Below are 17,060 nucleotides of genomic sequence, written 5' to 3'. Positions count from 1 at the left end.
GTAAGTGCAAATACAGGAAAATGTATTGAGTAAAGTAATGTGCAGTAAAATGCAAGTATTAGTAAAATGATGTTATCTGTGTATTTATCATTTCATTTATAATTCAGATCCCTTTCTGTACCTTTGATATCAATTCTATGGAAAAGTTGGAAATCCATTTGTCAAATATCACCTGAATAAAAGCCATGTAAACATACTCAGGTCGGGTACACTACCTTATATGGATAGCATTATTTAACACGTGACAGTGTTTTCGGCAAACAGATTCTCCAATCCAGTGAATGAGTTGAAATGCATGACGGTCTACAACGTGTTTACGATTCAACAGACGCACGTGGTTTTTATCTATTTTATTCACAATATTTAATTGCTTGCCGGAATGTTTGTACATCTTGATTTTTTTACTTTAGAAGGTAAAAAAGGAAAGATTACGTACCATTAACTTTGTTCCATGCTCACATTGAAAAATACTGTTGTTTTAGTTGATCAATTGTTGCTTCAAAAATGATCAGTATCAAACGACTGACAAACATACGCATACAAGTACAAACAGGTTTTGATAAGAAAAAACTGCACAGTTGTGTATTGGTGACTTTATCATTGTGCACTAGAAATAAATACAGGTAACTGTACATTTTTAACATACGTGAATAGCCACGGAAGTAGAAATGCACAAATATACAAACGCAGAAGTGCAAGCTGTGCAGCATATAGTATATTTGTCCGTTATGCATTCTGATGAATGTCCCTGAAGAAAATATCAACGCGCATTCTAATAATGTTGCCTTAAATATGGGATATCACGTGAAAAAACGGTACTCGCTGCTTCTAATTCTATAGAACGTGCCTCCCTTTTGAACAGTGACAATGGGGTATTTAAATAGGTTGATATAAGTCATCATATGCAATGTTTTTTAAATGTGAGCATAGAAATTGTAGTTCAGACATTACTGTCCATATTACTTTCATTAATTCTGAAAAATCATTCAAAATGAGTTTCCAAAGGACAATTCAAAATGGTATATATTTTCAATACGCTTTGTATACACTAAAACTTGCAGTAGCCCACAATGCCTTGCAACTCATTCACCTGATTGGTTTGTCGATAAAAGTAAACAGATGGCTAATTTAGTGTGCAAATTTATGCCGACGTCACAAAATATAGTGGTCTCGACCTGATACTGAGAGCTATTATTCTGGAGCTGCAAAGTCACCCGGCGACACTATACAGCAAACCAACCAATCAGGTAACACTTCTATTGTTAAGTATAAGATGTCAGCCCGACAAACTCTGCATACATTCGGGTACACCTGACTGCAGATTTCATATGCATTATTGCAGGCCGGATTTTTAAATTATCCAAAATCCCGGACAAAAAAGGAACTTCTCTAATCATTTGGTAAGATATTGATTGTTATATATTATGTAGTGATTATTATAATGATGTGTCTTTGATTTGAGAATTCGTGTTTTAAAAAATGTGAACTTTGAATAGAAGAAGGGGGGGGGGGGTTATGACGGTGAGGATATAGCAAAAGAGTTAAGTATATGGGATAACTTGTCGTTCGTTAACAAATTCTCTTGATGTTTCAGTATACCAATTTCTCTTTTTTTCCTTATAGACTAAAGAGTTTTGATTTTTGCGTGCTAAATCGGGTTTTAAGGGAAAAAAAACTACCATCCATAGCTTCCGAGAAATAGAGCGGAACCACAGATTTCATTAAACGACACAAGGAATATAGAAGTAAGTCACTCATAACTATGTATCATGTCAAATTATATGAGGTAGTCTATTAGATGTATCATATCAAATTACATAATGCAGTCCATTAGATGTACATGTCATTGAGGAGGTCATATAGACATGATACAGTAACATTAAAGTAAGTCATTCAAAACTATATACCATGTCAAATTATATAAGGTAGTCTATTAGGTGTACATGTCATTGAGTAGGAAACATAGACATGATAAAGGCACAAGTTACATTAAAGTAAGTCATTCCAAACTATATACCATGTCAAATTATATAAGGTAGTCCATTAGGTGTACATGTCATTGAGTAGGAAACATAGACATGATAAAGGCACAAGTTACATTAAAGTAAGTCGTTCCAAACTATATACCATGTCAAATTATATAAGGTAGTCCATTAGGTGTACATGTCATTGAGTAGACTGTAGTCTATTAGGTGTACATGCCATTGAATAGACTGCTTTTGAATCAAATAATGATTCCTTTTTAGACAGTGGCTATAAATAGCCACGGTCTATTACTACGGTCCTGGCCGGAAGAGTATTTCTCATGGGGACCCTAGCGGATAAGGAAGGATAACTCTTTTAGGCATGCAGTGTTACAGGCAATGTTTAATCTATGTGTCGATTTCAGTATGAGAATTAATTTTCATCTTATCAGACATTTTAAGCATTGTAGCTGCTAATTATTTTGTACATACATTTAAATAATGTATGAAATTGTATTTTAAATGAGCCGTTACCCTGTCTGCTTACGCTGTATTGATAATTTATGCACCAACTGCCAGTTGTGACGTTTACATGTAATTCTGTATCAGGACTGCATAAACTATATCACTGCGATAATTGGCCAAGAGATCTCACAATAATCGCTTCTTGTTTTTTTTTTATGATGTAAACAATTGACAGAAACACACTATTTAAACTGGTTCGCCATTTCATATTTCAGCAAATATGCTTCATCGATAAATTCAGTCATTTTCAACGCATTAGTTTTAGTTGAGGCTGTATAAAATTATATATTTTGTTGTAGCTTATTCCAAAGAATTCACAACAGATACTGACAATGAATATTACATTACATTTTATTGAACCGATCAATGGCACGCTTTCTTCTACAAGTGTGCATGTGTTTTCAAACATACAAAACACTTTAAATTTACGATACAATTGTGTTAAATTTTGGACTGACCTGTGATTTACAATGTACCTTATTTTGTAACTCACTCAGTCTGTAGAAACATTAATTTTATTACAGGCACCTCAATATTCATCAGACAATATTTACTACTGATCTTGACGCTTTACTTGCTGCTGACTTTCTCTCAAACACGCTAATCGAGTCGCAATTTTACAATTTTACAGGTATATAAAGAAACCACATTTTACGATGTTTCAAAGATTTTCAGTTCAGATTGTTTGTAAGCAAATAAGGGATCGAAGACATATGCTGTAAAACATCTTATGGAATTCACGGCGTGTCAGCTCGTGTATCTCTCATTTGCAGCAAACGCTAGCTTTTTGTGAGAATAAAGAATCGGTTCAACTCATGCGATATTCCATATATCCCCGAGTACCCAAACTCCGTCACCATAAGCAGAAAACCTCCCGCGTTTCTCTGTAAATTATTTTTTGTGGTTTTTATCATTTGCAATCACTAAATATAATCTGAAACAATATAATTTATAAAATTATAAACAAAAATATTTTAATTTTTATTCAAATAAGCCCTCTGAATGCGACGTTTATCACGCGTGCCTATTATATCTTATGAACCTAACTCCGTCACCCACATGCTCTATGATATGGCAGGGAATGAAGACACATTAACAATTTAGTTAAAACTCCATTTGTATCTGGGCCAAGTTAAAATAAGTAAAAATGGTGCATACAATTTAAATTGTATTTAATTTCATCGAAATGAAATGATCGCCAGAATAAAAAATGGGTCAAGGTAACAAAAATCACAATGGCCTTTTCAGAATGTATGGATGCCGTTTGATTTATGTCCTTACATATTTCAAATATTTTATATCATTAATTAATATTACTTATTATTATTTATTTATAACATTTTTAGAAATGTAGCATATTCTAAATAGCGATATACCGGAGATATCTATACCCTGTATAAAGCAAAAGTATCGGCATGAGCGATTTGGCGTTATCATCGAGAGTAGTGCATAAATGCTATTGCGGACTGCAAAAAATGTATAAATAACCTTAATCAAAAATAAATTACATGTGAAATGTTTCATCTTGACCTCTCTAAAAATGGCTGACCACCGTAAATGATCGAATGGGCCCGCATGTCAGAAATATTGATATTTTAGTGCACCCGTGAAAAAGTTTTAGCTGATTTCACACAATAAATGGTGCATAAAATGAACAAGGTTTAATTCTGTTATTTTTTGACACATTCTTAAATTTAACGGTTGCAAATTGTTGACATTTGATTAAAGATTTTTGACATGTAAAAAATGACGTCATAATCGTACTTGATTTCAAACGGCGAGGAGTTTCCCGAAAGTGACGGAGTTAGGGTAGTGACGGAGTTAGGGGGCTACGCGATACATTTATGGTACATTGTGAACAGTTATGTAAGATATAATAATTTTGTTAACTAAACAGTTTCTATCGATTTTTTTCACAATGAACTGAATAACGCAATTCGATGAGCGAAGTACAAATAGTGACTTTAATCCATATGCGCCCTAAATGTATTAGAGAATCTTTTCTTTGGTTTTGGGGGATTTTTTTCACTATCAGATAACATTATTTAAGTAAACATCGCCCAGTTTATTCTCAAATAATTTTTAACTCGCGAGTACAACTCTATTATGAGCTTTCTTCGACATTTGTTTGACTTTCCAAGTGTTAGCATCATTTTGTCAACATGCATTTACAAATAGGCGGGCCTATATAAATGTGCCAGTTTGTTGCGACTCGCCGGTTAGAGAGTGTCCTCACTTAACGCAATGCTACATCGGCCGTAGCGTATACATCCATGCTATATTTGCGATAAATAATGAAACATGAAGGCAAAAAAATGTGCTTCATAGATGACTGTTGTATTCTGCTGAGCTACAGAACTATAGTTTTCTGGAAATATTGCCGGGATTTGCGAACCCTAGATCGATTGTCTAGTACATGCAAAGAATAAAATCAAATTTATAAACACAGCTGTATGGTCAGAAAAACGTGCGTTCAACTTGGATTTTGTTTGTTTGGTGTTTTTAAAAACTTATTTTGAATAATTAATCAATATTTGTTGCAAGTTTACTAGAAAAGTTAAATGTAGCAAGTAATTTATGCGTGTTAAAGTGTACTGAGAAGCGATAAAATATACATGTGACTTTCCCAAATTCATTGAAATTATTTGAATAAATCTATAGCTAAATACAATAGAACAAATGTACTTTAAAACGTTGATTAATGAATCTGCCGCGACTGAATATTGCATGATATTTTTTTAAAATTTGTATTCACTTTCGTTGTGAGCAAATGGAAATAATCCACTAAAGTCGAAGATAAAATTTTGATTGACTCTTCTGTTTCATGATGACGTGCATTCCAAAAGCAATACCAGTTTTATCAAACAGGTTCTTGTAAACCCATTCCGTTTTCTTTACACCTAAATGTATTAACTGACTATGAGGACAAAAGCAAGTGTGATGATCCACAAGACTGCAACTTTTCCCCCGTGAAGATTGAAGAAACTGAGGGAAAATGCTGTCGAAAGGGACAATAAACATACTACATGTATTACCAAATAGTTAGTAAAAACCTGATAAGTATTTTATCATACCAAAGCTTTATTTGTTCTCGTTACTTTGAGAAATCTACAAAATATTAAAAGCACAATAGTCCAATCCACATTTTTCAAAAGTTGTTCCCCTTTGCGGGGTCAACTTAAAATTCAAAAGAGAAAAAAGCAAATTCCCCTTCTTTATACAATACAATTACAAATACTTTGGATTTGAAAATTCATTCAATATGTGGTGACATCTCACATATTAAATGAGTCATTTTAGGGCAATCAAAATGCATAGCATTACCGAAAACGGGTTTTTAATGTCAATTGATATAGATACAAACATATAGATACAAAATATATAGATTCAAACTTCTATACTACAAAGGCTACTGTGATGAATCTATGGGTTTTCCCCAAAAGATGACGGCCAAGAGACACAGCATTTGCAAAGTGTGGATTGAGATCACAGCTACGATTTCCACAGAATTATCCATGTAGGAAACTCACGACCAGTTGTGCGAGTAAGCGTTAAGTATTAGTACATGTATGAGATACTGGCCGCGGTTTTCGACAACAATAATTATCATACATGTAATATGCTACTTTCAAACGACGTCACCGTCTAACTTTGATTTTAAAAGGGGCGGGGGGGGGGGGTTTGGTTGTTGAGTAGATGTACAATACGGGGTATTTTGGTTAAAGAAAAATTATTTAGGTTGATAATACCTGTCCGAATGTGGTACCATCTTATGAAACTGGTTATACTAACTGTGGGTTAATCACATTAAATCAGAATCAGTTGAAAATAAAAAATAAAAATAAAATGGAAATAAATGTCAAATATCTGCCCCCGATTTCACCCAATTTTTAAATAGTATCGTATAAAAATAAAATCTTCACAAATCATTGTATAGAGGATGCCTATAAGTTTAATAATGATTTTAGTCATCATTGCTCATTCGCTGTGTATCTATGACGTCACCTAAATGGCCCAAATCCCACAAATTTGCAAACAAATGAAAATATTCTCATTTTTGCTATATATTTTGCATTCGGAAGGATAGAGCGCAGGTCTGCTCAAGTGCGATTTTAACATATGTTTTTCTTCAGATTGTGATACACATTATACTAAAATATGGTACTTGAGCAAGCCTGCGCTCGATGTTTCCCAGTCGAAAAACCATCGAAAAACACCCATATTTCGCTACAAAACAACAATTTATCAAAAAATGCAATCTTCATGACGTCATTTCTACATTATGACGTCACTGTGGTGATAACCTTTTACACATTTATTTCCAATATGATTTTAACTATCTTTCACCTAATTTTAAAGCTCTTTCTAAAACTTTGATTTTGGGGGCAAAAAATGCATAAAACCGCACATAGTCTTTTTGTATTTGCACCCACCCAGTAAATTCAAAATTTACAACACGGCACTTTCGTAGGAGAAGAGGGTTCAATACCGCGGGCTTGTTTATTCTCATTAAGTAGTCCTATACTCGGCTCAATCAATGAAAGCCTATAGTTTTAAAATTATAGATATACATTTTAGCAATACATAAACACAAGGAAAATTATTTGTTTACATGCTGGTTTATTATATTTACCTCTCAGCAGTGGATATCCCCTTGCAACCTTTCTTGAAAATGATGAAATTTGAAAAATGTCTGGCGTTTTTTTCTAAAAAATAATCCTTAATTATTGTAAAATAAGATCTGCATTAATAGAATCGAGTATTAACATTTCACATCAATATTTTTGCCGAAATTGTTTTGTTTTTGTTGTAATTGTCTCTGTATTATGTGTGCCTACTCAGAGTTATCAATTTGAAGTAAAGACCTTTTCAGAAAAGATGGCACTCTACATCAGATACATCAAGAGAAGGTAATCTATGATATTATATAAATAGTGCCTGTTTGGGAGGGTAACAGTTGAAATTGACACCCCGAGAAAACCATTGTCAACCGACGCGAAGCACTTTTTATTTTGTTATACTGAATGTCTTAATTTTGAAGAAAATTTTACAGCTTTTATATAGGAATAATGTGAATTCTACAGCAAACCGTACGCGCATAATTTACGCGCATGTAACAATTTGTAATGTTACCCGATGCTAAGTGCGTTGCTTACGCTGAGGGTAATAGAACGGATTATGAACTGCGTCTTAACCAATCAGATTTCAGTATTTAACATGAAAGTATAACAAATAATGACATCATCCTTAAAATCTTAGCATCGTTTCTGAAAGTGGAGGGGGGGGGGGGGAGGTGAGGGGGTTCCGTTGAAATTTATTTTTTTAAATGTAAACTTAAGGGGAAAAATACTGATTAAAAAGAACATGGGGGTAACCCTACCCCTTTTATCCCTCAAACATATCTTTGTTTGTATGGTGATAAGTGACACGACTTGGCAGACGCCGGTGTAACGAAGAATTTTGACCCGGGTTGAAAATTGACCCGGGGGTCATTTTTCCACTTTGAATGATGAGACGAAAGGTGTTGAATAAAGACCCTAATCCGTTGAAAATTGACCCGCATCGTGGAATTTTGATCATGAAACCGGTTCAAAATTCAACAGCAATGAAGCACAAAATAACGAATCAATATTATAACTTGAGTTTATTTAATTAAAAATTATCAGTTTATACATATCTATTCTTTATATTTATATGTTGCAACGGGGAGGGGGGGGGGTTAAAAATGAGACTTTATAAATGAATATTTTTTGATTTACACATTATCCCTTTAAATATGAAATAACTATTTTATTAAAAATAGACTTTTCGCGTTTAATTGCTGTTTTGTGTGATATCTGTATATTTCTTAAAAAATATATGTTTTTTAAGAATATTTGTATATGTCACAGGAATAATTATTTTAGTTAATTAGTATTCATATTTGCGTTCACTTATTCCAACATTTCATGTTTTCATTTCCCATTGTTTATCTGTTTACATTCACACCGCTTCATTCATTCATACAATCATTCATAGTATGATAGTAGTACGAGAGGTCACGTGGGTACGTTTGGCGGGTGGATCAGTGAATGAATGGGTGTGTTAGACTGGTTTTTCGGGTTTAAGTGTGTGAGTGCGCATGTCCGTTTGCATTATCGAATTTTTAGCACGAACTTTGATTTAATATCACGACGTCACCAAAGACAGACGGTTGAATTATGAAACTTCATAGCTTGTCAACCCGACTATTATCTTAGTTCATATTGCTGTTATACTTGGTGAGTTATTTTAATCAAAAATGTGTAATTTAAATATTATTTAACTAAAGATAACTAAAGATAAATTTAATGAGTGAATGTAGAGAATGAGAATAATTACACGTTAAAATATTCAATGTAGTTAAACTCCATTTTTTGAATTCGCTGGAGAAGTGTACAAATGTAAATATTTTTAAAATTACAATACATCATATTGTTTAATTTTGGTTTTACGTTCACTCAGTAAATTGAAACTTTGATATTGTTCATTGGAGATTTTCTGGATGTGTACAAATACAAAATTTAGAGTATGTCATATTGAGATTTTTGTGCTCGCACCCACTCAGTTTGTTAAAACTGTGATTATCTGAATTTTGTATTCACACCTATCCAGCCAATAACAGTGTACACAATGAAGATATGCTAACATGTACTCTTTCATGAACAATGCTGTAGTAACTATATCTTGAAAGCCATTTTTTCTTTTTAAATTTTATTTGTTACGTAGTTACTAGGGTAACTAAATATCATCAAATCGCTGATTTTTTTAGGCATGGAATCTGTAGCAAGTTAGCAACCCAATTTTTGTACAGGATGACAGTAACATAATTTTGCTTTAATAGTTTCTAAATTGCTTTGATTACAAAAATCTATCATAAATACTAACAGTAATTGTTTTCGTCAATAAATAGGTAAATTGCATTTTTTGAATAGAAATATGTAGTAGTAGATCATACAACAGCGTTGGAGTAGATGGTTGACCTTCGTATCACAGCCACCTACATTATTAATTCAATTTAAACGTGTTTTATTGAACGGAATGTTCAAAATATTGAATGGATTGGATAAGAGTCATAGCCTATGTAAACTCTTTCAAACATATAAAGTCAAAAAGAAATTATCTATAGTCATAAGAATATAGTATTACAAGTTAACAGAATATAATTGAAATTATGTGCATATAAGACAGGGGGTACTTGTATATTAAATAATTATCTGAATATTTATCATATTTGATTGTATGACATATTGTTGGTAGACATGTTGACTCACACCTACATTAACAAACCTATCACCTTCATTTATACTTGCAGGGATACAAACATAAGAATGACATTTTCATGATCCAGCCCATTTGAAAAGAACAGTTAATAAAAGGGGACTACATGTATATATCAAGTAAATATACATGTATAATACTTAAATAGGTTTAAACCGTGTAACCTAAGAGAATCAAAAACGCTTTGGCGCTATAATATAAATATAAACATGGGAAACAATTTTACAATTTTATCTATATGAAAAATCAGAACTACCATAAAGTATATAGTTCATATAAAAAGGAACACTAATGTCAATAAGTTGTTTAAAAAGTTCGTCTCTTTGTTGAGTATATCTTGGATATCCAGGGGGAAAAAATCACATTTCCTTCAGATTCAGACCTACACTATAAACATCGACCCCCATCAGTTTAAAAAATCCTTTAAGTAAGCTTTACTAGCTTTATTCCGTAATTGACGTATAATAATATTTCCTATTGCCTTAACTGATATTTTTGTAAGCTTTAGGTATATTTTGTTTTTTTAAGTTTTGACTTAAAGAAAGATAAAGTTGATGAAGTTTTCTTTCCTGCATGAAGATAATTCCATAATTTACATGTAGACGGAGCAAAGCTATTGTAATAAGTATATAGTGGTAGATAGTAAAAAAGCTCATTCGACCTAAGATTATATGTATGTTCAGCTAGAAAATATGGCTGAATTCAATCTAACATATCTTGTGGTGCTAAACCATTTATAATCTTGGAGAATATAATTTGTTTATGTTTATCACTTCGAGATTGTGAGGTTTCCAATTAATGCTCACCATATAAAATGATTTTAGAAGAATTAACTCTGATCCCTGTTACTGTCCTGGTTGCTTCAATTTTTACATGTTTAAGCAATTCGGATTTTCCTTGATACAGCTGCTCCAAACAACATCACCATATTCCAGTCTAGGTCTGATAAAAGCCGAATTTTAACAAGTGTTTATATATCAATTGTATGCTTGAGTAATCTTAATATATTCAACTTTTTGCATGCCTTTTCATGTATACCATTAATATAATTAGATCAACAATCCTCCGACTGAATATTGAGATGCAAACCTACTTTTTAAAAAAAATTGATAACATTTTTGCTGTATGCTATATATATGTTTTTAATTTTGAGGAAATATATTACGTCAGTTGCCTGTGTTTCTAATTTACTGGTAATTAATGGAATTGAAAACTCAAAATGATAGAAATGAATTGCATTTTTTAAAAAGAACTTTGACTCTGCATATGCAGAAAATTGGATGGTGCTTCAATAAAATTATTCCGACAAGTTTATGAAAAATTATTGTTAAGTATATATGTATAATACAGTATACATAAAAAGGTAAAAATATGACAACCATTCATTTATTTTTTTTGACAGAGATGCTGACTTCTTCAAATTAAGCATAGGTATCTGACATTACATGTATATCCTTTTGTCTTGATATAAATATATATACCCTTTACTCAATATAACAGTATAGAGGTTATATTTTCAATTATTAGAAAATACAACGCCTGTCGAATAGAGCTCTGTTGAATTGCCTTAAAAGTGACAATAACGGGCAATACATTTGTTAGATATATTTATCAGAGATTATGACAAGTTGAAACTTAAAATTCTGTCACATGAGGGAATAAAAACCATGTCATCTATGTCAAAAAGTATTCTAGTCCTACTCGCCTGTTCCATTCCGAAGCAAACGGTCATCTTCTTAGCTTTATTTACATAGTATAGTGATAATAAATAGATATCATATTTCCAGTCTCAAAATTAAATAACTAATTGGACTTATCAACCTAAAAAAAATTAGCCCGTCCGCATATGTATCGGACAGTATGAACATTTTAAAACTAAAACTTTAAAATATGTGCATGATGGTACATTTAAACCGTATAGTGTAAGTTCCAGTTCAGATAAAAACTCTGAGGTTGGGGTCAATTCTCAACAGGATCAATTTTCAACGTGTCGATGTCATCAGAGTTTAGAAAAAATCTTTCTCATACCGTTGAAAAATGACCCCGGGTATAAATTTCACGATTTTGGTCTCAATTTTCAACGTTGAAAAATGACCCCCGGGTCAATATTCAACGTCGAAAAATGACCCCCGGGTCAATTTTCAACCCGGGTCAATATTCTTCGTTACACCGGCACGATAAAGGACCTCTACAGCTCAAAGTCAAGAATTCACATAGGTCTTAAATTGAAGGCGTGCATGGATAAATTACAACTTAATTAGAAAATAGTCAATATCTGCATCTTTTTCACAGGCACATGACGATAACATTTTTTGTCATAATAAAAACAAATACCCCATACCTAAAAACGCGTGTATTATTTAGACTAAGGTAGTCTGGAATTTATTTTTTATAATGACAAAAAGTTATAGGATTAACGTTGGGTGCCTGTGACTTTTTTCTACGTAGAATGCACGCATTACACAAATATTTGATTCAATGTGTACAAATCAAGAATTAAAACGTTGTCAGTGACAGATGTACATAGCTGAGAATCACTGTTTGAAAACTTAATTTCCATTTTACTTTTAGCAGAATTCCTCGGTAATGCAAAGCATTTCTTCACGGTTCTATGTACAAGCGGAGGGGGCATGGTGTTTCAGACCCAAAGTCATAAAAATAACTAATTAAATTAGTATAGCAAAGCTACCAAAAACCGCGAAATAATATGATTTGTATTATTGACCTTTTTGATCCAAATGGTAATTTCATAACTTATGAAACAGTTATTAACTCAAAGGTAAAAACAAATTATGTAGAATATGTAGGACTGAGGAACGCAGTTTTCGAGTATATAGGGACATGTAATATGACACAAGTAAAACAAAAGATTCAGCCAAATATACCAATCCCCCTAAAAGTGTTTTTTTTAAAAAAAGATGTAACGAAATGTACAATTTACTTACTAGAAAAAAGAAAAGGCAAGTTACCTGGTAATAGATTGGAGAGAAAAAGGATATGATATGAATGAACTGGACTGGGGAAATATCTTTGAACTTCCAGTTAAAGTTACTCTTGAATCTAAACTCCAATGGATGCAATATCAAATACTACATAGAATTGTTCCTATACAAATAATTATCTCTATAAAATTAAGCTGAAGGACTCACCTCTTCGTAGCTTTTGTAAATTAAACATTGAAACAATACAACATTTATTTGTAGAATGCCTTGTAGTTAAGGATATATGGTATAGAATTGAAGCTGTTCTTAACAAAATAGAATGTCTGTTTGTTTTTGATAAAAGAAGCATACTTTTTAGTAAATACAAAATAATAAATTATACAGAGTTCAGAACTTATTGATACCTATTGTAAAACAATACATTTTTTCCTGTAAATTCAAACCTATCCAAAAACTTGAGTTTTTTAGTTTAAGTATCATAATTGCCGGCAGATTCCTTATTCAGAAATTCATGTTATTAAAAAACTGCAAATATTAAGAATATGAGAGAGAATGGAAAGCAATTTGTGATTTGCTGTAGGTAGCATATATTAGCTATTACATAGAACTTATGAATTATGAACTCAAAATCTATTACAGTTATTACTTCCACATTGGTACCACATTCGGACAGGTATTATCAAAATATACATAGCTGATTTATGTTTGATGTACATGATGTGATTGCCTGTCTGTCTTTTTTTCATTTTTTCTTTCTCTATCATATTTAACTCTTTTGCATAATATTATGCTGTATATTAATTTTTCTTGTACCAAATATGTAAAATTGTAAAAGAGTTTCAATAAAATGTTTCGAAAAAACAAAAAAAAACCGCGGAACAAAATACTTCCCCACCTTCCTGAAAAAAGTCTAGCTCCGTCACTTCCATGCTAGCATTTGTTATTGGCACAAAACACACAGTATGTCAATTCTTTCTCAATATTTTTTTGAGACCTTGACCTTCATGGAGGTGGAGGTGGACGTGTTTCTCTGGAGTGTTGCTCAGTGCTTTGGAATCTAAGGGTTGTTTTCAATTGGTGTCTCCTATGATAGGTATATAGTCGGGGGTTAGTGTAAGTGTGCGTCATTTGTCTATTCTAAAGAATTTGGGTACCCCGTCTCCTTCGAACCAACAAAAATGAAAAAACAGAAAACCAAATCACAAGACGGGATGGCTGCCGCTCAGGGACAGGGACAAGGACAATGCCAAAGTACGACTCCCATTTCTAATCCATCATGTAGTCCCATGCAGCATATTTTTCAAGTCGGCAACGAAACGTACCACCAAATGCAGCCGATGCAACCTATACAACCTATGCAGCAAGCTATGCAGTGCTCTACATCATTTCAAAACCACCCTAACTCAACCTATACGAACACTCCGAACACTTCCCATATCCCCCACCGTGGGCCCACGATATTTCCCTACAAATTCATAAACTTGAAAAGCTTGATTCCATTGAAACTTCCCCCTCCCGCATGCAGGGCGAATTTAATAGTCTGAGCACCCGTGTCTTAGAAGTAGAAAAAAGTCAACAATTTATTTCAAACTCTTACGATGAAAACACAAAAACCAATGCTATAGCCCTTAATGAGCTTGACAATCTCAAAACTTCACTTGAAGACTCAATAAGAGCCAACAATCAGTTAAGCGAGGAAATTCTTGACCCCCAGTGCCGATCTATGCGGGATAATTTGTTGTTCTACGGGGTGGCTGAGGCTCTAAGGGGGGAAATAGAAGACTGTGGAAAAATTGTTCTTCTCTGAATATAGCAGATGATGTTCTAATTGAAAGAGCTCACAGAATTGGCAGACCCAATGACAATCGACCACGCCCTATCGTAGCCAAATTCTCCAGATTTCCACAACGCGAGGTCGTCAGAAGGTCGGCATTCAAGCTTAAAGGTTCTAATATCTCGATTGGTGAACAATTCCCCAAAATCATCCAAGAGAGAAGAAAGAAACTACTTCCAGCGATGAAGGAGGCAAAAGATAAAGGAGCGAAAAGCGGTCCTCATAAAGGATAAGCTCTTTATTGATGGGAAACCATACCAACCTCCAAGCTGACCACTTGGACGCACCGGTACCGGCACAGGAAGCTGAGGGCCATAGCTCTCCGGGGATACGAGAGGTGGCCTAAAGGACACTAAAAATCATAGGATTGAATATCCACAGAGGCTTTGAAAATAAATGGAAAGAAAGAAATTTTAAGAACTTTTTGTGTACGTACGACATAATTGTCTATCCGAGTGTTGGATCGACAAGGAATTCACAATGGACGATCCAGATTATAAAGCATATATCTTCCCTAGGAAATCCAAATTAACACAAGGAGGAGGCTCGATTATTTTGATTAAAACTAAATATACCCCGCACATATGTGTTGTTGAATCCTTATATGATACCATAATATGGCTTAAGCTAAGCAAAAGTCTTGTAAAACTTCAGAAAGATTTGTTTATAGCCTTTACATATTTACCACCTAGTAACTCTGTGGTTTTTTAAAAGAAAATGATGTAGATTTATTTTTTGAATTAGAAAAACATTTATGTAAGTATATAGATTTTTGTTATGTGTTTCTATTTGGGTATTTTAACAGTAGAACAAAAAATAAGCCTGATTACATTGAAAATGATGCTGTCCATGATTCTGTTTCCGTGTTGTCGTATTCAAATGACGATCAGCTGACTGAGCGGATCAACCAAGATGTAGGTCACAACGAGTATGGAACACGGCTATTGTCCCTATTGTAAGGCCACAGGCGTGCGCATTGTGAATGGGCGACACAAAGGAGGCAATTCGAATGACTTTACTTTTAACGGTGCTCGTTGACTAAGCCCTATTGAATATCTCTGAACAACATCTGACATGTTTGACACCATTTGTTAATATATCGTAGATAATTTCACAATGTTTTCTGATCATGCTCCACTACATATTGAACTTCATTGCTTTTTGGATACATACAATATTGTAAACAATGATTTTTTAAGATCCCGAGATGTGTTTAAATGGGACCCTTGCTACTTAGAACTGTGTAAAGAATCACTATTTGCATGTGAAAATATCAGCAATACCGTAAATTTTGAGTGTATTACGTCACAAGACGAACTTGACGAACGTTTACAAATACTGGTTAATTTGTTAGACTCCTCTTTTGGCCAACATTTTAAGTTTCAATCCAAAAATCCGAAACAAACAAATACAGTACGCAGTACCCATAGACGTACAGTATACCTATCGGTTGACGATAAGCCCTGGTTTGATGGGAAATTAAAATCTTTGTATAAGGATTATGTTGTCGCGTTGCGCAAATTTAACAGTTTTAAATGTAATTCTAACCATGCGGATCTTTTAAGTAAAATAGGTATCTACAAAAAACACGAAGCCAAAGCCAAACGTATCTACAAAAATACTGAAGAAGAGCAATTATCTTTGTTAAAACAAACAACCCAAAACAATTTTTCGCCAAATTTAAGAAAAGGTCTAAAACTAATTCAAATATTTTTTTGGAAAATTTTTACGAGCATTTTAAATCAATTTCTTCCACGCAGGATGACGGTGACATCGAAAGTGGAAATGAAGGTTTAGATATTAATTGTATTTTTTAAGAGTTAGATAAAAACATTAGTATTGATGAAATTAAAGAGGCTATCGGTAATCTAAAGCCTGGAAAATCTCACGGTGAAGATGGAATTTTGAACGAATATTTTATTGAATTTCAAGACTATTTTTTACCTATACTACATAATATTTTCAATTGTATATTAAATACTGGTATTTTTCCCAGTACGCGGTTTTCCTCAATAATTATTCCAGTGTTTAAACAGGGTGATTCTACAGACCCTAACAACTACAGGGGTATAAGTCTTGTTAGTAATATGTGTAAGTTATTTACTTCAATTTTAAACAAAATGTTATTGGAATGGTCAAAATATAATGATGTTATAACGGATGCACAATTTGGTTTTAAACCAAGCCATGGAACACGTGATGTTGTTTTTGCTTTACATTCTATTATTAGTAACAGTCTATGTAAAAAGAAGAGGTTATATTGTGCATTCATCGATTTTAAAAAAGCGTTTGATTCTATTGATAAACGACTTTTGTGGCTTAAACTTTCAAAAGTTGGCATTGAAGGAAAATTATTGGCAGTTATTAAAGCGTTGTATCGTCATGTGAAATCCTGTATTGGTGTTGATGGATTTTTAAGTGAATATTTTTGTAATAACCAAGGATTACTGCAGGGCGACGTGTTATCACCTATTTTATTCAATTTATATGTTAACG

At 33.1% G+C, this 17,060-nt stretch overlaps 1 long non-coding RNA gene across 1 annotated transcript in view; it reads left to right on the top strand.

Moving 5' to 3' along the window:
• The first annotated feature begins 1,242 nt into the window (after positions 1 to 1,242).
• The window catches only part of LOC136273835 (uncharacterized), a 38,919-nt gene continuing 23,101 nt past the window's right edge, over positions 1,243 to 17,060 (top strand). The window contains exons 1-2 of the long non-coding RNA XR_010712091.1: positions 1,243 to 1,400; positions 1,624 to 1,745. This is a non-coding gene — a long non-coding RNA (uncharacterized lncRNA). The remainder of the gene's footprint in view (positions 1,401 to 1,623; positions 1,746 to 17,060) is intronic.

This window comes from Magallana gigas, chromosome 1, assembly GCF_963853765.1.
Source record: "Magallana gigas chromosome 1, xbMagGiga1.1, whole genome shotgun sequence".
NCBI lineage: Eukaryota > Metazoa > Mollusca > Bivalvia > Ostreida > Ostreidae > Magallana > Magallana gigas.
Note: the sequence above shows the minus strand (reverse complement) of the source record. Positions and strands in the feature narration are given on the sequence as shown.